General features: G+C 43.5%; 2 long non-coding RNA genes across 5 annotated transcripts in view; both read right to left on the reverse strand.

The window, feature by feature from the left end:
- LOC309531075 lies at nt 1-2954 on the reverse strand. The gene is made up of 3 exons (XR_014219056.1): nt 2919-2954; nt 1565-1765; nt 1-188 (listed from the first exon to the last, which is right to left on the reverse strand). It is a non-coding gene; the product is annotated as an uncharacterized lncRNA (long non-coding RNA).
- Nucleotides 2955-8063: 5109 nt separating this feature from the next.
- LOC309531287 overlaps nt 8064-23039 on the reverse strand; it is a 29440-nt gene continuing 14464 nt past the window's right edge. For 3 of the 4 annotated variants that reach the window (XR_014219196.1, XR_014219197.1, XR_014219198.1), the window contains exons 2-4: nt 19434-19568; nt 17953-18078; nt 17041-17363 (exon numbers count right to left, since the gene is read on the reverse strand). This is a non-coding gene — a long non-coding RNA (uncharacterized lncRNA). Of the gene's footprint in view, nt 8398-17040; nt 17364-17952; nt 18079-19433; nt 19569-23039 lie in introns of those variants that run through there. The other variant, XR_014219195.1, reaches the window with a different exon arrangement.

Below are 23039 nucleotides of genomic sequence, written 5' to 3' on the forward strand. Positions count from 1 at the left end.
GGGAGAGATGATTTGCAGTTGTTGTGCGCAGACTAACCTCCCTGGCAAGGAAAGAAGCAGAAATTCGTGATAGAGAGCAGGAAATGAAGAAAGTGACTGCTATGCTAGCATTTTGTTTTCTGTTTTTGTCTTGGAGGGATGCCGTTGTCGGATGTTCCTGGTCTGTGCCTTCATTTCGTTCTAATTTGCTGAAATGAAAAGAAGAGAAAGCTGCTTAGAGGGTGAACATTCCTGTTTCAACTGTCTGGACTCTGAATAGGGCTTGGGAGAAATTTCATTGGTTATGGATAAGTTGGGGGTTATCCTTGGTCTTGTCTGGATGGCTTCCTACTTGGGTTGTCAACTAAGGGTTGTAGACCCAAAGAAATCAATGGACTGAAGTTAGTTATGACTTAGTCCAGCTTTATTGATTTCCTGTGTCATTGCATCTGCTGTTTCTTTCTCTTCCATTCCCTTTCCTTGCTATCCCTGTAGCCTTTGCCCTCTCTGGATTGTATCCCATGTTGTGGGAGAAAAGTTGGCCAAAATGATTTAGGGAACCTTCCTTTACCCATGGGTTAAGTTAAACGCATCCATACGATTGTAAACATAGTAGATTTTTCCAAATGGGAGGTTGTGGGTTGAGAGAGATCAACCTCTCTGATGCAAAACATGAAGGAAAGAGGGAAGGAGGACTACACTTGTCATGCAAAATGGTAGAAAGAGGGGCAGAGACAGGGTTCGTAAGCCTGCCAGTTCTAGTAACACCCAGCAGTTACAAAGTGTGTGTGTGTGTGTGTGTGTGTGTGTGTGTGTGTGTGTTCAAGAGACTTTGGACCAAGGTAGGTCAGGATTATTCTTTTCTCAGAAATTGCAGGTGTTTGATAATATCTGCAGAGAACCCACAATGAAGTGCTGCTTAAAATGAGATAAATGTTGATGGGGGCTGAGATGGGGAGACTTCTGAGCTCTCAGTCCTTTACATTATGCTTCCTAAAGCAGGGGCATAGTGCGGGTTGCCGGCACCTGGGGATGGTAGACTGGGCAGCAGTCAGTCCCTTTGCTAAGCGACATCTAATCAAGGGAGTCTCTCCTTGCAAACTAGCCCCGACTGGTAGCAGAGATAAGGCAGAGAAACCCAAAGCCAGGACTGCCGCTGTGTCGCCTCACTCTCCTGTCCTTGCAGCGAGGCGCAACACACATGACTCTGGCAGTGCTTTCCCGCCTTCCTACGTCTGGCCCAGGGGCAGGGCACGCACTGGCATCCCTTCGCCTGCCACAAGAAGGAGGCATTGCCACTGGATTAGCCTCGAAGGCCTCTATGAGGGAGCCTGACGTGGGGCAGCTGGTTGCGCCTCCTTAGAAATTTGTGCTCAGGGCCCCACCGTCACTGTCCAGAAGCAGTGCACAAGTGCTTCACCTTAAACTTGGCTAGGGCAGCACTTTTTTAAAAAAAGCCCAGATATATTACCAAATGTATGGCATATCCCCCCCATTCCCCGGGAACAGCTGGAGAATAAGCTCTTGATATCTATTAGTTTTTGGGTGTTTTTTTAAATGAAAACAAATAAAACCTGTCGCTTACCTCCTCAGCCTCGACCCCAGCGGCGGCCCCCGCGCCAACCTCGGCGAAAGCCTCGTCGAAAGCCACCTCGGCGGCCTCGTCTACCTCCCCGTCCACGCCTGGCATCCGCCACACTAGCCAATCCTACGATCAGGAGAATTGCCAGCAGCCAGATCCATTTGAAGTTCATTTTTATCTGAAATCTTCACAGAATCTTCAGCCCTGTTAAAGCATTTCATATCAAAGGTGTGACTCAACAGAGGTTCAATCTGCTTTTTTTCCATAAAGAAAGGCCCCAAATGGCAGTGTTTGGTTTGACATTTGTATAGCATTTCTGGTGTCCAAAAGTGCTGTTGTGATGACATCATTCCTCTAAGGTAAATCTCCCACATTGTGAGGGCTGAGACTGAAAATGGCTTGCTCAAGTGGCAAGATTCAAACCAATGAAAATTCACATCTGAGTAGGTGCATGTACTCCGAGGGTATCACTACCCCCCCCCCCATGTTTCAAAGTTTAGGAATGTGTCTTTTGTTATGATGCTGGACTTGATAAAGTTTGGGTTTGATCCAGCAAGGCAATCCTAACTAATAACGTTCTGACTCTTTCTGTTTCCTGCTGCATCAGAGAGGAGAAATAGGTAAATATTAATGAACTTGAGCAGCAAAGTTACATAAATAAAGGGAAGGAAACAGGTAGAAATACAAGATAAATGTACTTGAATGGAGGAATAAACTACAAGATAAAAATTCATCAACAGGCACAAACACTTAAGCAGCTGTGTCTTATCGGCACGGATATCATAGCAAGCATGGTATATTTACAAAGCATGAGGAAACCTGGCCCTCCCAGGCTCTTTCTGCAGGCCACAACTCAATTCAACTGGCTCATGGAAATCAAAAGACTCCAACTCCATTTATGTGCATTCACACTCTCACACACCAGTTAGAGATGGATGAACCTGTCAGTTTCAGAGTCTCTCAATTTCTCAGTGCGACAATCTCAGATTCAGTTTGCTGCATTGTGCCATCAACTTTGAATTTTCTTATAGGTTTGTAGGAAGATTCATCAGAATTTCTCCTAACATCCCCCCTTTTTTGTATGCAGCTTGCCTCACGTACACATTTTTCCAAGCAATATTCCCTAAGAATGCATTTTGGTCTGCTATTTTCACCTTTATCTGCCTTTCTAAGCCCCTTATGTGCACTTTCTGTACATCTTCTTTTGGTTGGAGAGGGTAACACAAAATTCGCAGAAGTCTGAATTTGGAACAAAAGCCTCATTTCAGTTTGTGTATTGCGAAGTGGGTAGAGTTGCATTAAAATGAAAATCAGACCAAATCCCTTGCCTCCCAGTCGCTAGAACCACTTGACTTACCCCACCTGAATGAGTTGCTGAACAGCTCAATGAGAAACAGCAGGATATCAAAACTCAGAAGGGCAAGGCTAATTTATATGGTTCAAGAAGACCTCCTCCTTCCTGTTGCAGCCCCTTGAGGTGAAAATGCTATCAATAATTGGGCTAATGAAATAACCGTTAGTAAACCCAAAAGCCAAGAACTGGACGTCGGGTTCAGGAAACCATGCAAGTCAACGGACTTTTGTAGCAACATTTCAGTTGATTTCTTATATCTTTTATGTCAAAAAATCCAACCGTTTTGTGGTCACAAGAAGCTGCTGTTTCCATGTGTTGCATTTTCCTATCTTGAGCAACAGGTAAATGAGACTTAGGACATTTTAACTGGCAATCTCGTTTATCTGGCAATGTTTTTTTTCTTTTTTACCTGCAACTTTCTCATGCAAGGAGGAACACAACTTTAGCAGATTCATTGTGTATCCCTCTCATATATGCTCATTTTTAAAGGTATCCCCCTCATATATGCTCATTTTTAAGGCAATGTTTCCACAAAACCAATATTTGAATATCTACTTGAGAAGGCTTTTGATGGTGCTGGGCAAGGTTTATATTTCAGACTGGGCATTTTTTTAAAAAAAGTCTATAATTTTTCTGTAGTCACTACAAGGAAGAGATTTTTTTAGGAGCTCTGTAATTTCTGTTCCTTTAGAAAAGAATGTATGTATTTATTATATTTATTTGTCACTATGTACAAGTGTCTCAATGTGACTGACATAATAAAAGTAAGAAATAACACAAAACATTAGACCCAAAGATAAAAGTATCAATTAAACAAGACCTCAAGTGCTACACACACACACACACACACAAACACCAACACCTCACTTAAAAGAATGAGAACTATAAAGTGGTCCTAGACATGAATAATTACCCTCCCAATATGGTAGAGTAGGGTAACCGATATGGAGGGCTACCACAAATCATGCGGTTGATTTTCCAGAACTTGGGAAAATCGCAGGGGTCAGCACACTCACAGTGAAATGGATGAGCCTCAACATGGGAAAACCCCCTTTGTGATTCGTTCAAAGATGATGTATTGATATGTCACTGAATATTTATTCCTGTCATTGTTTCACGGTTCATATTGCTTTTGTGGTAATGACTTGTTTTGATAGGAAGTATGGTCCATAAACAGGAAGGAGAGGGATGAGGAAGCAGTATCAGTGGATTCTACTTCAGACTTGTCCAAAGCTGCTTAAAATTTGAAATGCAGATGTGCTCCTTCTGGTCCTCAGGACAATGGGAATAGGAACATGTCCTTTTCTCATACTATGACCAAGTGTGTATGCTAACTTCATTATCTCCTCCCAAATGAGAAATAGCAGCTTCTAGCTCAAGGGGAGTACTTGGTGCATTAATATCCAATCTCTGAGCAATTGAGTTGCATGTATGCTAAGTGCATAACAAACTTCCCTGTTGTATTCTGAACGTGAGCATCTCAGTCAGAGAGAATGGAACCAACTGATATGTCAAGAAGGAATTTTCATTTCTGAGCTCCATTTCTGCTCTTTTCCTTTTTGTGATGGTGTCAGGAGGGTAACTGATATCCATTGAGTCTCCATCAAATCTCATGATTTATTTATCTATTTAATTAATATGTATACTGCCCATCATCCGAAGTTCACTGCATAAAAATACAAAATGGGGACATAAAATACAGCATGAAACAAAAACAGACCATTAACCCCCCCCCTTTACTGGGATGTAGAAGGATGTAGAATTTTCTTCAGGAAAGGCCTGGTTATGGAGAAAACTTTTTGCCTGGCCCCTAAAGATATATAATGAAGGCACCAGGTGAGCCTCCCTGGGGAGAGCATTGCACAGACAGGGAGCCACAGCTATGCCCATTCTAAGAAAAGGGCTTTTGGAGGAAGAAGCATTTTGTTCTGTGTTGACATTCAGAAAAGCATATTGAAGCCACTGAAGGCATTACTTTGCTGGGTATCACAATTCATTATAAAATGATGGACAAACAGCCACCTATGTTGTCCACAGGGGCACCGAACCAAGGGGATGCAAAATAATTATAATACTTAGATTTATACAGATACCTAATCAAAGTTAGAAATATGAAGTTGGGGGAGTGGCATGCTCAGGGTGTCGTATTACCAAAGTTCACCTTGCCCTCATTAAGAGAGTGCAGGCCAAGAGATGAGATGTACAAGTTCCCAAGATGCACATGCAAAGAAAGTAAAAATATAGTAATATGCATTTCTGGTTTCCTTCCTGCTGTATATAGATATCTGTTCTCTGTGAATTAGTTTAGGGTGTTGTGGGGTGGCATTAATGGTGTGATCACTTAAAGTATATTTTCCCCCACTAGGGAGTGCACACCGTATATTTGTGAGAGAGCCTTTGCAGAACTCTAATAGCAAATGCAAGTTGAGAATACCAGCAAATGGTTACTAAAACAGGGTACTGGGAAACTTGAAGGAGTCATTAACATGTTTAGAGATCACTAGAATTACAAAGATTGTTTTTTTAAAGCCTGTTGGGGATTATTCCTAGGAGTTTATCTCAGTGAAGACCTTACTTGGAAAATCAATACAACCCAGATGGTTAAGAAAGCCCAACAGACACTCCATCTCCTCAGAGTATTGTGAAAGAATGATGTCAATCAACATTTGATGATTTCCTTCTACCGGTTCACAATAGAAAGTGTCCTTTCATACTGCATCACGGTGTGGTACGCTGATCTGACATCAACTGATAGGAAGTGCCAACAGAGGGTGGTGAATACAGCACAACATATTATGGGCTGTCCCGTGAATCTGCTGTATGAAATTGTGGAAGAACGTTGCCTCAGGAGAGTGAGGAAAATTCTCAGGGATGATTCATACCCTGGCCGGCACTTTCTTGATCTCCTGCCCTCAGGCAGAAGTTATAGAAGCATTATTAGTCACACCAACAGGGTAAAGAACAGCTTCTATCCGTGGGCTGTTAGGCTGCTGAATGAAAAGATAACAAGAGGGCAACTGACTTTCAGGTTTGGTGGGTGTGCGTTAGTAAACGAGGGGAATTAAGACTAAGAGAGCTGAGTGGGGGGTGCTCGTGTACTCTCACTGTATACAAGTTGTACAAGTGACAATAAAGTATTTCAATTTCAATATTCATAACAGTAGGAGAATGTGCAATATTTAGTTGATATATGCACATTACCCAAGTCTTGTGGGAGATTAGGTATATTGACCTCTTCCTGAAAGGATTATGTGCATGTTTTCCATGAGGCCTGCTTAATGTGCACAGCTGTCAGTTGTTATGCACAGTAACCTCTCAGTGTACATTTTCCATACGATAGATAGCCCAAACAGCCCCAGAATGTTCCTTATAGCCATGATGCATACAGTTCGGTTTAAGTTGGGAAAGAAAAACAGAAAACTGGGGGGGGTGGGGTGGCAGTGGTACGTCCTGGTTGGAGAGGATAGCTGGCTGGAAAACTGAACAACAGTGCTTCTGTTAGAAGGTGAGGATATGCTGTAGCATCTTGTTGTAGGTCCTATTGTCCTATCTTGGGGAGTGGGCTCTTAAGTTAAAATATTTCTGAAATTGTTTGACAGCCCTGCCCAATGGTATGAGAAGTCCATTCAAACTTTTGTGTGCAGCGGCATTGCAGGATGAAGGATGCTTCACTGGGGCCCTGAGAGAGCTATTCAAACTGTCTGGGCCCTTCCTGGTGGGCAGAGAGGGCATAAGCCTGCTCCCTGCTCCAGCAAATGGGGATGCAAGCTGGGACTTGGGCTGTGTGGAGGGCAAAGCCAATGGAGCCAATGGTGGGTTTTCCTCAGATTGCCCATTTAAGCAGCCAGCCCCCTGCCCCCTGGTATGAGAATAGGGTAGTGAATGGATGATGCTTTGAGTCTGAAATCATCCCCGCAAAGCTGCATTAGCCACAGGGAGAGAGAGCAGGTACCATACTGGATAAAGGACTGGTCCTGTAGCTGATGCACACCATTTCAATCTCACACTGACAAAAGGATGGACACTCTCACACTTGAAAAGGGATGGTGGAATTGTGTCTCTTTGCATTTCACAGTGAATGGATTGGATGATGCTCTGAGTCTGAATGATTGGCATAACTTGGATTGGACGATTTCCCATAGGTCCACCACAGCTCCCCTTCCCCCTTTGCCTCTCCACATCATGTGATGTGGCCCAACAGCTTTAAGCAGGGGTCTGCAACCTTTAAGACAAAAAGAGCCACTTGGACCCGTTTCCGAAGGAAAAAAAACTGGGAGCTGCAAAACTCGTCATTATAAAAATAACTTTTTTGCCACTTTTTATTATTTCTTTGTTTGACCCCTCAGAATTACTCCTCCTCATAGAAATAAACGTTAAATTAACAAGTTACCTTTTTTGTGTGTGTGTTCTTCACTCCCCTTCAAAACAGTGACCAGCGTACATGCCCCCTTTCAATGCAGTGACCAGCGTACATGCCCCTTACAATGTAGCGGGCAGGTGGGAAGGTGACGTCGGAACGGTGCGTGACTAATGCACGCACCGCCCCCATGCGATGTCACAGCCAGTACAGCGCCCGCCACAGTGGGGAGTGTCGGGGCGCACAATGCGCCTCCTCCCTTCGCTAGTATGTGCCCCGGAGCCGCGGCAAAGGTGTAGAAGACCCACATGCCGCTCCGGAGCCGCGGGTTGCAGACCCCTGGCTTTAAGTCACCTGAAGCCATTTGTCCCACAGGCACCTTTCTGCAGTGCACCTCTCCTTTGAGTTAAAGGTTGATGGATGGATGTGCACTGTTGGATGAGGAGCTTGTAACACCAGCTAATCCAGGAGAAAAATAATCTCAAGATCTATACCAGGCATAGGCAAACTCAGCCCTCTAGTTGTTTTTGCCCTACAACTCCCATCATCCCTAGCTAGCAGGACCAGTGGTCAGGGATGATAGGAAGTGTAGTTCCAAAACACCTGGAGGGCCGAGTTTGCCTATCCCTGCTCTAGACTGTATTCTTGTTGTAAAATATATTGCTAGATATCCAGCCTACTTGGAAAATAGACATGTGTCACTTTGCACTGCTGTGAGATAAGAGCTTAAAGGTGAAAAAATGTCAAGAGCATCAAAAAGAGAAACACATCATCATTATTTTTTTGCAATGCTTTAATATGCTGACTGCGCAAGAAAGTTTCATAAAGATAATGTAAATGGGGAAATAAAATGCATTTCTACATTCTCAAGAGTAATAGCCAAGGTTGGCAAAAATACTATGGAGCTGAGACTAATTAGCTACATTTATAGATTTTGGGAGGAGATGATTTGCAGTTGTTGTTTGCAGACTGACCTGCATGGCAAGGAAAGAAGCAGGGATCAGGGTAGAGAGCAGGAAATGTTGAAAAGCGACTGCTACGCTAGCATTTTGTTTTCTGTTTTTGTCTTGGAGGGATGCCGTTGTCGGATGTTCCTGGTCTGTGCCTTCATTTCGTTCTAATTTGCTGAAATGAAAAGAAGAGAAAGCTGCTTAGAGGGTGAACATTCCTGTTTCAACTGTCTGGACTCTGAATAGGGCTTGGGAGAAATTTCATTGGTTATGGATAAGTTGGGGGTTATCCTTGGTCTTGTCTGGATGGCTTCCTACTTGGGTTGTCAACTAAGGGTTGTAGACCCAAAGAAATCAATGGACTGAAGTTAGTTATGACTTAGTCCAGCTTTATTGATTTCCTGTGTCATTGCATCTGCTGTTTCTTTCTCTTCCATTCCCTTTCCTTGCTATCCCTATAGCCTTTGCCCTCTCTGGATTGTATCCCATGTTGTGGGAGAAAAGTTGGCCAAAATGATTTAGGGAACCTTCCTTTACCCAGGGGTTAAGTTAAACGCATCCATACGATTGTAAACATAGTAGATTTTTCCAAATGGGAGGTTGTGGGTTGAGATCAACCTCTCTGATGCAAAACATGAAGGAAATGGGGAAGGAGGACTACACTTGTCATGCAAAATGGTAGAAAGAGGGGCAGAGACAGGGTTCATAAGCCTGCCAGTTCTAGTAACACCCAGCAGTTGCAAAGTGTGTGTGTGTGTGTGTGTGTGTGTTCAAGAGACTTTGGACCAAGGTAGGTCAGGATTATTCTTTTCTCAGAAATTGCAGGTGTTTGATAATATCTGCAGAGAACCCACAATGAAGTGCTGCTTAAAATGAGATAAATGTTGATGGGGGCTGAGATGGGGAGACTTCTGAGCTCTCAGTCCTTTACATTATGCTTCCTAAAGCAGGGGCATAGTGCGGGTTGCCGGCACCTGGGGATGGTAGACTGGGCAGCAGTCAGTCCCTTTGCTAAGCGACATCTAATCAAGGGAGTCTCTCCTTGCAAACTAGCCCCGACTGGTAGCAGAGATAAGGCAGAGAAACCCAAAGCCAGGACTGCCGCTGTGTCGCCTCACTCTCCTGTCCTTGCAGCGAGGCGCAACACACATGACTCTGGCAGTGCTTTCCCGCCTTCCTACGTCTGGCCCAGGGGCAGGGCACGCACTGGCATCCCTTCGCCTGCCACAAGAAGGAGGCATTGCCACTGGATTAGCCTCGAAGGCCTCTATGAGGGAGCCTGACATGGGGCAGCTGGTTGCGCCTCCTTAGAAATTTGTGCTCAGGGCCCCACCGTCACTGTCCAGAAGCAGTGCACAAGTGCTTCACTAACACTTTTTTTAAAAAAAACCCAGATGTATTACCAAATTATGGCATAGCCCCCATTCCCCGGGAACAGCTATAGGATAAGCTCTTGATCTCTATTAGTTGTTTCTCTTTAAAAATGAAAACAAATAAAATCTGTCGCTTACCTCTTCAGCCTCGGCCCCATCGGCGGCCCCATCGGCGGCCCCAGCGAAAACCGGGTCGGCCATCCCGTCGACCACCTCGGCTGCCGCCTCGGCGACGGCCACGCCTGGCATCCGCCACACTAGCCAATCCTACGATCAGGATAAGTGCCAGCAGCCAGATCCATTTGAAGTTCATTTTTATGTGAAATCTTCACAGAATCTTCAGACCTGTTAAAGCATTTCATATCAAAGGTGTGACTCAACAGAGGTTCAATCTGCTTTTTTCCATAAAGAAAGGTCAAAAAAGGCAGTTTTTTGTTTGCCATTTGCATAGCATTTCTAGTGTCCAAAAGTGCAGTTATGATGACATCATTCCTCTAAGGCGAATCAGTATTATCATCTCCCACGTTGCGAGGGCTGAGACTGAAAATGGCTTAGTCAAGTGGCAAGATTCAAACCAATGAAAATTCACATCTGAGTAGGGATAGGAAGGAGTGCATGTACTGCTGGTGTATCACTAACAACCCCACCCCACAACAAGTTTTGAAGTTTAGGAATGTGCCATGTGCCATGATGCTGGACTTGATAAACTTTGGGTTTGATCCAGCAACACAATCCTAACTAAGAAAGCATTTTGGTCTCCCTTTCTAAGTCCCCTATGTGCACTTTCCGTACATCTTCTTTTGGTTGGAGAGGGTAACACAAAATTCGCAGAAGTCTGAATTTAGAACAAAAGCCTCATTTCAGTTCGTGTATTGCGAAGTGGGTAGAGTTGCATTAAAATGAAAATCAAACAAAATCCCTTGCCTCCCAGTCGCTAGAACCACTTGACTTACCCCACCTGAGTGAGTTGCTGAACAGCTCAATGAGAAACAGCAGGATATCAAAACTCAGAAGGGCAAGGCTAACTTATATGGTTCAAGAAGACCTCCTCCTTCCTGTTGCAGCCCCTTGAGGTGAAACAGCTATCAATAATTGGGCCAATGAAATAACCGTTAGTAAACCCAAAAGCCAAGAACTGGACGTCGGGTTCAGGAAACAATGCAAGTCAACGGACTTTTGTAGCAACATTTCAGTTGATTTCTTATATCTTTTATGTCAAAAAATCCAACCGTTTTGTGGTCACAGGAAGCTGCTGTTTCCATGTGTTGCATTTCCCTATCTTGAGCAACAGGTAAATGAGACTCAGGGCATTCTAACTGGCAACATCCTTTATCTGGCAATGTTTCTTTTCTTTTTTACCTGCAACTTTCTCATGCAAGGAGGAACACAACTTTAGCAAATTCATTGGCCTAGGTATCCCCCTCATATATGCTCATTTTTAAAGGCAATGATTCCACAAAATTCCACACTCACTGTGAAATGGATGGGAAAACCCCCTTTGTGATTCGTTCAAAGATGATGTATTGATATGTCACTGAATATTTATTCCTGTCATTGTTTCACGGTTCATATTGCTTTTGTGGTAATGACTTGTTTTGATAGGAGGTATGGTCCATATACAGGAAGGAGAGGGATGAGGAAGCAGTATCAGTGGATTCTATTTCAGACCTGTTCAAAACTTCTTAAAATCTGAAATGCAGATGTGCTCCTTCTGGTCCTCAGGACAATGGGAAGATGTCCTTTTCTCAGACTATGACCAAGTGTGTATGCTAACTTCATTATCTCCTCCCAAATGAGAAAAAGCAGCTTCTACCTACTTAGTGCATTAATATCCAATTTCTGAGCAATTGAGTTGCACATATGCCAAGTGCATAACAAACTTCCCTGTTGTATTCTGAACGTGAGCATCTCAGTCAGAGAGAATGGAACCAACTGATATGTCAAGAAGGAGGTTTCATTTTTGAGCTCCATTTCTGCTCTTTTCCTTTTTGTGATGGTGTCAGGAGGGTAACTGATATCCATTGAGTCTCCATCAACTCTCATGATTTATTTATCTATTTCATTAATTTGTATACCGCCCATCATCCGAAGTTTGCAGGCCGGTTCACTGCATAAAAATACAAAATGGGAACACAAAATACAGCACGAAACAAAAACAAACCATTAGCACACACACCCCCTTACTGGGATGTAGAAGGATGTAGAATTTTCTTCAGGAAAGGCCTGGTTATGGAGAAAGCTTTTTGCCTGGCCCCTAAAGATATATAAGGAAGGCACCAGGTGAGCCTCCATGGGGAGAGCATTGCACAGACAGGGAGCCACAGCAGAAAAGGCTTATTGTCATATTGCCGCTCTCCAGACCTCTTGTGGAGGGGACACACGAAGAAGGGCCTCCCATGATTATCATAAGTACCAGTGACAGCACTCGGCTCCCACTCCTCTTGTCCTGGAGCCTCAAAGCAGTTCTGGGCCAGAAACATAGTAGGTCATGCCATGGATCATGACACATGGTCTTCTCAGTTGTGCTGCCCCAACTCCAGGGCCGGATTAATACCTTCGAGACCTGAAGCACTTAAAAGATTTTGGTTTGCCCCTATATATCTCATTCAAAAGATAACCAATAATAAACCGTAAAATAAAACTTTATTTTTCAAAACGAAAGAGAATCTACAGCAAGATGGAAAACAATGTTTATTTTTCTATACTTGTTTAAATAATGTTGGGGGCTTTTTTTGTTCAGCTGCACCATATTGTCCATGGTAAATCTGGCAATGGAAAATTTCTGTGGTGCACCCCTTCCCTTATTCCATAAGCACATGCTTATTTTGCTTATTGGATATTCCCCTAATGCTGAGAGTGATGTATCTCCAGGCCTCCCTATTCACCATCCCATGGGCTCAGAGAAGGATTTCTGCAAATGCTGGAACACTTTTGTTAAATACTGGCTTTCTGTTTTTATATTACTACTACTACTACTACATACATACAAACATACATACATACATACATACATACATACATACATACATATATACATACCCCGCCCATCTGGCTGAGTTCCCCCTGCCAATCTGGGCAGCTCCCAACAGAATATTAGAACAGAATAAAATATCAAACTTCCCTAAACAGGGCTGCCTTCAGATGTCTTCTAAAAGTCAGGTAGTTGTTTATTTCCTTGACATCTGATGGGATTCCACAGGGCGGGCGCCACCACTGAGAATGCTTTCCGCCTGGTTCCCTGTAACCTCACATTTCATAGTGAGGGAACCGCCAGAAGGCGCTGGACCTCAGTGTCCAGGCTAAACCATGGGGGTGGAGACGCTCCTTCAGTTATACTGGGCCCAGGCCATTTAGGACTTTAAAGAGCAGCACCAGCACTTTGAATTGCGCTCAGAAGCATGCTGGGAGCCAATGTAGGTCTTTCAGGACTGGTGTTATATCAGGGGTGTCAAACTCAAATTCATCGGGGGGCCGCATCATCAGTTTGGTCACCCTCAAAGGGCCGGTTCGAGTTCGAGTGTCTTCAAAGCCCATGACACCTTTAACAGCTGGATTAAGTAATGCAGAGCTTCTGGCTCATGGAACACTACACCTTGATTTCATTTGAATACATATATGAATATAAAAATTGTTTCCTGTTTGGCTTGGTGTTTAAGTTACACAAAATGTGCAGGTTTTAATTTTTCTCATTCCCCAAATTTTAATCGAGCATTTGTTTGGATTTTCCCCCCTTTGCTACCTACCCTAAACCTTTGAGGAGGGCGGGAACTGATGGCCGGACCCTGTAATAACATTGAGGGGAAAATTGCATGATGTGTAAATACCCTAAAAAATAAACCAATTCCTTATCAGCTTTTTTCCATATATAAATTTTTGCAATGCGCACCCTGCGGAAGCCGCGCCTGACGTTATTTACAAAATATGCACTTGCGTATCGAATTTGCTTTTGAATCGCGAATCCCCAGAGGCAGAGGATGCTGTTCATTGGGCAGCGCGGAAATGCACCTAAAGAAATAAAGAAAAGCAAAGCAAAAGCACGCCGCCCCGAGTATTCACAGGGCACGCTCCCGAAACACAAGCGCGCTCTCGGTCTCCCTCTCTCCAACGCGCGCGAAGCCGGCTCTGCCCTTCTCTGCGTTCCACCTCGCGCAGGCGCGCTGGGCTCCCGCCGGGACTTATTTCACCCAGGCGAGCCCGAAAAGAAGTTGAGAGCAGCAGCAGCGGCCTCCCATATCCAACCCCGCCCTCGCCGTGTCAAATAAGTTTCGGCTACGTAGCTGGAGGAGGGGGAGGCCTGTGCAGAAGGGACCCGAGGCGCCCTGTGCGCGCGCCGTAGCCCAAGCTTCCCTCACAGATATACGGTATATAGACCAGACTACACGGGCCACAAGATGAGGTCTGGCGGGCCGGATTTGGCCCGCGGGCCTTGTGTTTGACACCCGTGTGTTATATGGTCTTGGCTGAAGCATTCTTCTTCCTGTGTTCTTTGCTCTCCTCATGGAATCCTCCAACTTCTTACACTTTCCTCCTCATATTTCTGTGCTACACTCTTAGATCACTAGTCAATTTAAGCTGGGGAATACCAAGTATGGTTTCTCTCCCTTTCTACCTGTTTAGCTTATTGCATTGAAATGACCATACAGGGAGCTAGTTCTGGAATTATAGAATCATAGAGTTGGAAGGGACCCTGAGGTTCATCTAGTCCAATCCCCGGCAATGCTGGAATCTAAAGCATCCATGACAGATGGCCATTCAATCTCTGCTTAAAAACCTCCAAGGAAGGAGAGTTCACAATCTTCCAAGAAGTCTTCTTCACTGTCAACAACTCTTTCCATCAGAAAGTTATTCCAGATGTTGAGTTGGAATCTCCTTTCTTGCAACTTGGATCCATTGGTTCGGTTTCTACCCTCTGGAGCAGGAGAAACAAACTTGCTCCATCTTCCATGTGACAGCCCTTGAGATATTTGAAGATGGCTATCATATCTCCTGGGATCCTGCAAGTTTAAGCCTTTTTAACCTGTGTGTGAATATGTGTAGCTCCTGAAATATAGAAACATATCCATGTGCTGGAACATGCTGTGCTGGAACATGCTGTGGAATATGTTCCCTGTGGAATAATATGTGAACCACTCGCCAAGAGCTATGCATTCTGCCGGCATCTGGCCCGCTGTTCTCTCTTTCTGGCCCACTGAAATCTCCACTGTGCAGAACCATCTAGATGGGATCATATTGAGGAAGGACCTCACAGTTAAGCCAGATAGGTCTATCAGTTCTCTTCCATTGCAATATGCAAGCTGAAAAACAACAGTCCTTTGGAATTCACACTTCTCTGAATTTCGCAGTGCAATTCTTCAGATAAGTAATGCATACAAAAGTACATATACTAGTGTATAGTGTACATAATAAAGAGTGCTTATATTGATGAAAATAATATTAAAAATGTATTTCATTGGGTGAAATGGTCTTGCAAAAATGTGTACATCAGGCAAAATTACATTAAAATGTGTATATTGGCAGCACTAATCAGTCACACTAAAATGCTGATTCAAAAGGACTTTTTAAAATAAATGCACAGTGATGTGGAAAGATAATCTGAATTTGAGAGATTTGGTCATCCCTAGCAATCTGCCACCTTCGTGAGGATGTGTGTGGAAGTGACTCTTCTGCATGCTCAGGGTGTCGTATTACCAAAGTTCACCTTGCCCTCATTAAGAGAGTGCAGGCCAGGAGATGAGATTTACAGGTTCCCAAGATGCACATGCAATAGAAGCAAAGAAAGTAAAAATATACTGATATGCATTTCTGGTTTCCTTCCTGCTGTAATATAGATATCAGTTCTCTGTGCATTAGTTTAGGCTGTTGTGGGGGGGGGATTAATGGTGTGATCACTTAAAGTATATTTCCCCCCCACTAGGGAGTGCACACCGTATATTTGTGAGTGATCCTTTGCTAAACTCTAATAGCAAATGCAAGTTGAGAATACCAGCAAATGGTTACTAAAACAGGGTAATAGGGAAATGTGAAGGAGTCATTAGCATGTTCAGAGATCACTAGAATTACAGATTGTTTTCTAAAAACCTGTTGGGGATTATTCATAACAGTAGGAGAATGTGCAATATTTAGTTGATATATACACATTACCCAAGTCTTGTGGGAGATTAGGTATATTGACCTCTTCCTGAAAGGATTATGTGCATGTTTTCCACGAGGCCTGCTTAATGTGCACAGCTGTGAGTCGTGATGCACAGTAACCTCTCAACGTCCATTTTTCGTATGATAGATAGCCCAAACAGCCCCAGAATGTTCCCTATAGCCATGGTACATACAGTTCAGTTTCAGTCGGGAAATAAAAACAGAAAACTGGGGGGGGGGGCAGTGGTACGTCCTGGTTGGAGAGGATAGCTGGCTGGAACCCTGAACAACAGTGCTTCTGTTAGAAGGTGAGGATATGCTGTAGCATCTTGTTGTAGGTCCTATTGTCCTATCTTGGGGAGTGGGCTCTTAAGTTAAAATATTTCTGAAATTGTTTGACAGCCCTGCCCAATGGTATGAGAGGTCCATTCAAACGTTTGCATGTGGCGGCATTGCGGGACAGAGGATGCTTCAGTGGGGCCCCAATGGGGGAATTCAAACTGTCTGGGCCCTTCCTGGTGGGCAGAGAGGGCATAAGCCTGCTCCCTGCTCCAGCAATAGGGGATGCAAGCTGGGACTTGGGCTGTGTGGAGGGCAAAGCCAATGGAGCCGATGGTGGGTTTTCCTCAGATTGCCCATTTAAACAGCCAGCCCCCTGCCCCCTGGTATGAGAATAGGGTAGTGAATGGATGATGCTTTGTGTCTGAAATCATCCCTGCAAAGCTGCATTAGCCACAGGGAGAGATGAGCAGGTACCATACTGGATAAAGGACTGGATCTGTAGCTGATGCAAACCATTTCAATCTCACACTGACACGTCTTGATGGACACTCTCACACTCGAGAAAGAATGGTGGAATTGTGTCTCTTTGCATTTCACAGTGAATGGATTAGATGATGCTCTGAGTCTGAATGATTGTCATAACTTGGAATGGACTGATTTCCCATAGTTCCACCACAGCTCCCCCTGCCTCCTTTGCCTCTCCACATCATGTGGTGTGGCCCAACAGCTTTAAGTCACCTGAAGCCATTTGTCGCACAGGCACCTTTCTGCAGTGCACCTCTCCTTTGAGTTAAAGGTTGATGGATGGATGTCCACTGTTGGATAGAGAGCTATTAAACACCAGCTGATTCTACGAGTGTGGCCATAAATAATCTCAAGCTCTAGACTGTATTCTTGTAAAATATAGCACTAGATAACTAGCCTGCTTGGAAAATAGACTTGTGTCACTTTGCACGGCTGTGAGATAAGAGCTTAAAGGTGAAAAAAAGAGAAACACATCATTTTTTTTTGCAATGCTTTAATATGCTGAATGCGCAAGTATGTTTCATAAAGATAATGCAAATGGGGAAATAAAATGCATTTCAACATTCTCAAGAGTAATAGCCAAGGTTGGCAAAAAAAATACTATGGATCTGAGACTAATTAGCTACATTTATAGCTTTGGGAGGAGATGATTTGCAGTTGTTGTTTGCAGACTGACCTCCCTGGCAAGGAAAGAAGCAGGAAATCGGGGTAGAGAGCAGGAAATGTGGAAAGCTACAGCTAAGCTAGCATTTTTCTTATTCTGTTTTTGTCTTGGAGGGATGCCGTTGTTGGAGGTTCCTGGTCTGTGACTTCATTTCGTTCTAATTTGCTGAAATGAAAAGAAGAGAAATCTGCTTTATAGGTTGAACATTCCTGTTTCAACTGCCTGGAAGCTGAATAGGGCTTGGGAGGAATTTCATTGGTTATGGATAAGTTGGGGGTTATCCTTGGTCTTGTCTGGATGGCTTCCTACTTGGGTTGTCAACTAAGGGATGTAGACACAAACAATGACATTGCATCCTTTTTTGTCACCTGGGGCGCATCTGCGTGTGCACCAGGGAGGACCAGGGGTTGGGCGTGGAGGGTGAACATCATCATTCCACAGCATTGAGGGGAGGAGTGAGAAAGATACTGGTGTGTTTACATAGTAGTGGTTTCCACAAAGAATGGTTAAGAATATTCTAAGAAAATTATGCAAGACTGACTTTTTATAGTGGAGGGGATGAAAAAGGAAGAACCTCAGAAAAATATTTACTGTGAATTTTCTGCTTAGCTTTACATTATTCACACACACTGGTACCTCCTGGCATTTTCTTTTTCTACTGCAACATCACTGAATGGAAGGGAGTAAAAAAATTATGTTTCAAAGTGGGGGAGGGGCCACACATGAGAATATTTTACTCAAATGTGCTACTCACCGTGGAAACACCATATCGTGTTCCTGATAGAATTGTTGAAACAGCACCCTCTTCTTAAACATTTAAATCTAGGTATTCCAGAGTATCCACATTCTCTTCTCCGGTTAGGCGGTACATTGCAGTTGCCTATTCAATAAGTAAAGTTGAGAGTTCTTTATTCATTGAAGAATAGTTTGATTTAGCTTCAAGTCAACATTAGCCATGAAGATTTCCAAGCAAAAGAGAAATTGGATGCAGCCTGATCACCAAAGTCCTTCAAAATTCCAAATGTAAAACTATGTTCTGTTTGTAGGTACACATGGAAAATAAGTATGCTCAGTGGTAACCTTTAGATTCAAAGAGTGAAGTCAATGACACACAGAGAGAAACCTCAGCTCTGCCATTAGCTTTAGTCTATTGGTTGCCCAAGAGCCATAGGGGAGATACTCCCAAGGGTGATTTTTCAAGACAGCAGGAAGCTGGAGGTCCTCAGATCTTAAGAACTTGGAGCTGTGTGATGCCTGAACTGTTCTGAGCAGAGACAGAGAACCTCTCATATTCTTTCAGGCCTTCCTATTCACCTGAGACTTTCAATTTCTGAGGTCTTATGCATTGTTTCTGGCACAACGAAATCTCCAGAATGCAGAACAATCTACACTGGGTCATATAGGGAAAGAAGAGCCCACTTATAGGGATGTGATTGTATTCTATGACTGACAACTTCCAAAAGAGGAGCCAATGCTTAGTTTGTCACCAGAAAAGCAACAAATAGATCTGTGACATGTAAAGACTAATACATTTACTGCAGCATCAGCTTTTCTGAATTACAAAAGCTGATGTTACAATAAATACCTTCAGGGGCAAAGTTCTCTTCTGATCACTTGGCTTATCAGCCATGACTCTTATAACCTTTTGTATGGGGGCAAATGAGTAGCTATACAGAGGTGGGGAACCCCCGGTCCATGGGCCAATGAGTCCCACCAGGTGTTCCCATTTGACCCATGAGGCTATGTGGGTGAAGCTACACCCACCTGCACTTCTCCTTATCATTATCACATCACCTGATGAGGAGGGGGGAGATAACAATCTGACTTGCTGATCTAGAAGGGTCTGTAGCCCAAAGGAACTTGCAGAGTATGACCCATTGACATCAGCTAATTGTACTTTTAAGTAGACATGCATCGGATTGTGCTGGAAGACGGTAATGGAATGGATCCCCTAGGAATCATCCACCAACACAATTCAGGCCACCTCCCTTTTGGCCACCTGCCTTTGGAGGCTGTTGAAATCAGTGGTCAGTAACTAGGTTGTCCAGGGAGCCAAACACTGGTAACTTCCCACTGCTGCTACCCTGCTTTTTATGCACTGTAAAAAAATATGCCATCCAATCATGTTTTTCCAAATTTATGGCATTGTTCTCCCTCCACATCTGTAGAATAGACTAGTATTAGCTATTAAATAGTTTTCAAAAAAAGTGAAAGTAATTTAAATTGCTGGCTTACGTCTTTGTCCTTTGCCACCTTCGCCACCTCCCTGGCCATTTGCGAAACTGGCGAATCCTAAAACCAGGACAATGGCCAGGAGCCAGAGCAACTTGAAGTTCATTTTTTTCTGAAATGTTCTCCAAATCTTCAAACCTGTTGAAAGGTTCCGTATCAAAATTGTGATCTAGTAGAGGTTTAATCTACTTCCTTTTCAATGAAAAAATACATAACAAATGGAGGTTTTCAGACTGGGTTGGCAAATCATGAGTTCAGAATAGGTGACACTTAACATTTATATTATAACACTTTCTAGCGTCCAAAGCGCTTCGCATGCATTCTGTAGCTGTTATCATGGCATCAATCCTCTAAAGCAAACTATTATCTCTGACATTGCAGGGAAAACAGGTGGAAGGAGAAGGAAACAGGTAGAAATCCAAGATAAATGTTTCTGAAAGGGAAGATCAACCGCAATATTAAAATTTATCAATAGGCACAAAAATTAAGTGGTTGTATCTTATCTGCACAGATAAGTGTGACATATTTAGGAAGCTCCTTGCTTGATTCAAGACAGTTGAGATCTGAGGAAACCTGGTTGTACCAGGCTCTTTCTGCAGACCAAAGTTCAACTTAAAACTGGCTCATGGAAATCAAAATATTTCAACAACATTCATGTGCATATGTGTACACACAGACACCACTTAGAGATGGATGAATGTGGACTTCCGGTTCGGCGCCAGCGCTAATGGCTGCTCTCTCTCCGAGCTCCGGAGAGAGGACGGCTCTGCGAGTTCGGGTCTGACCCGCTTCGGCAAGCGGGGGACCCCTAAAATCACAGGAACGGATCCTGTGAACAAGGAGATTCGGTGGGCACCCGAAGCGCCCCCTCTTTACCGCAGAAAGAGCCTTTTTAAAGGCTCCGGAACGACAACGGGGGAGCGCGGTGCTGAGAATCGCTACCCAGCCCGCAGAGTGAAGCCGCGTCGCCATTAGTGGAGAGCGCCGATTCCCTTCCTGAAAAATCTGGACAAAAAAGACCCGTGAGTAAGACTGAACCTCTATTCGAATTAAAACTACCTGAAATTAGGCTGAAAACGGGAAAGGCAAAAATTAAGGAAGTCTGCCTTCCCCCGACTGCATGATAATTAAAGCAACGAAAGTTACTAAGCTGCATCCGTAAGGGAAAATCGTTTTTAAATGCTTGAATCCGACATTTGGACTTTGACTATCCCCTCCAGCTTGCAGGGCAGAGGGGAGGAAAAAGTGACTTTACAAGCTGCATGACTAATTTAAAGGAAAAGGAAACCTTCTGCAGCCTCCAACCTGGTACGAACTGCTCATAAAACAAAAGGAACACTGAACTGACTTCAGATTCCTGTGAAAGCAACAAAGTGGAAGCTTTACTGTTTATTTGTTACAAAGTTTTGGGACTTTGTGGATACATTATATCAGGGAAGGCTGGGACTCTATTTACTAGGAAAGTGTTGCATTATACTTATAGAAGCCTCCTGATAAATTTGCTTTTTAACACTCTTTATTTCGGTTTGCGGACATTCTGATTTGCTCCCTCTAGAGGGTAAACTAAAAGTTGCTACGCTTTGGGACAGTGGAATTTTCTTAGGAGAAGGCTCTTGTGGGAAACGACCTTGGGATATGAGTGGCCCAGCAGACGAGATAAGCACGAGAGCCAAGACAAGGCAATATCAACAACAGCTGCAGCAACACAAGAAAAGAGGCTCGATCTCAGGAATAACTTCTACAGTGACAACAGGACAAGAAAGAGGCACAGCAGTCTCCATGGATGCAGTATCGCAAGCCCTTCTTAAGATAAATCAATCCCTGGAGAATTTAACAAAGCAAACGGCAGAGAACACTAAGAAATTGACAGAGAACTCACAGAAATTGACAGATTTGACAGCAAGACTTGATTTGAATACAGAATCTATAAATAAGCTTACGCAAGAGAACTCTGCCACACGTCAAATTGCGGAGGAAGCCAGAACTATTGCTGGAGAGACTCAGGAAAAATTAGAACCGATTGCCAGGAAGGTCTATGACCACGATGCAACTCTGGCACTGTGGGAACTACAAAGAAAAGAAAAGAATCTGAAATTACGATCAATTCCAGAGGACGAAGGAGACAACCTCACGGACTTTTTAACGAACGAGTTTGCTGATGCTTGGGAAGACTTAGAGGAAGACGAAATCAAAATCACAACGGCATTCAGACTGGGCAGAAGACAGAATAGAAAGGTACCGAGAGACTGCTTGATCACCTTGAGATCGAAGGAGGAAAGAGACAAAATATTAAGACTGCATTTTGAAAAGGCCTTACAAATTGGGAATTCACCGATACAGATCTTTAAAGATATCCCTAAACATATTCTGGACTTGAGAGCTTCTTATAAGGACCTGGTTTACCTGCTCAAGAAGAACAACATTCGTTTTAGGTGGGAATTTCCACAGGGACTGTCCTTTGACTATAGAGGGAAGAAGGTGAAAATAAAGACGACACAGGATAAAGACAGCTTCCTGCATAAAAATCAAGAAGATCTACAGAAAGGAACTGTAGACCCAATTGCTGAGCAAAGGAGTGTATTAGATATCTTGAACCTCTCATTTGGACAGAACCTTCCACCACCAACAGAGGAGGAACAACAATTGGGAGCAGTGGGAGGAATACCAGAAAAATAACAAGATGGCCCTGCAATTCCTTAGCTGGAATTGTAATGGGATGAACATGCCTTTGAAGAGACGACAAGTATTCCACATTTTGTACAGAGAACAACTGGACGTGATTTGTTTACAGGAAACTCACATAACCAGAGCCCACAGGAGACTGCTTATGAATAAAAAATTGGGACAAGAATTTATCTCGTCAGACAAAGTGAAAAAAAGAGGAGTTGTGATTTATGTAAAAGAGAAGTGGGCCCCAAAAATGATTTTTAAAGATGAAGAAGGAAGATATTTAGCGGTGGAGATTCAAGCACAAGGAGAAAAATTTTTGATAATTGGGATTTATGCACCAAATGAAGGTAAAGCAGAATTCTTCAAAAAACTTCATGAAACCCTGATGGACTATTTGGAATATAATATGATAATTATGGGAGATATGAATGGTGTAGTTTCTACAAACATGGACAAGACACAAAGGCTGATACTCACTAAAGAAGGGAGACTCCCGAAGACTTTTTTTGAAATGACTGAAAATATGGACTTAATAGACATTTGGAGAACAAGGAACCCTCTTGAAAGAGAGGGAACCTTTTTCTCCCAAGCAAAGATGACCTGGACCAGAATCGACCAAATCTGGATTACTAGTGGAATGGCTCCGAGGATTAAGAAGGTAGAAATCTGCCCAAAAACCTGCTCCGACCATAACGCCGTGAAGATGGAAATGAAACTTACAACAACTGGGCAGTTTAGATGGAGAATGAATGACACCCTGTTTCGAGATAGAGAGTTCCACTTGAAGGCCCAAAAAACTTTAAAGGACTATTTTGAAATCAATCTAAGGGGCGATGTGGAAAGAAGAGTGATCTGGGACGCAAGTAAAGCTGTGATGCGAGGGTTTTTGATTCAACAAAACTCAATAAAGAAGAGAAAGCAGAAGGAGAAAAGAGAAAA

This window comes from Podarcis vaucheri (genome assembly GCF_965113315.1).
Source record: "Podarcis vaucheri genome assembly, chromosome: 4".
Lineage (NCBI taxonomy): Eukaryota > Metazoa > Chordata > Lepidosauria > Squamata > Lacertidae > Podarcis > Podarcis vaucheri.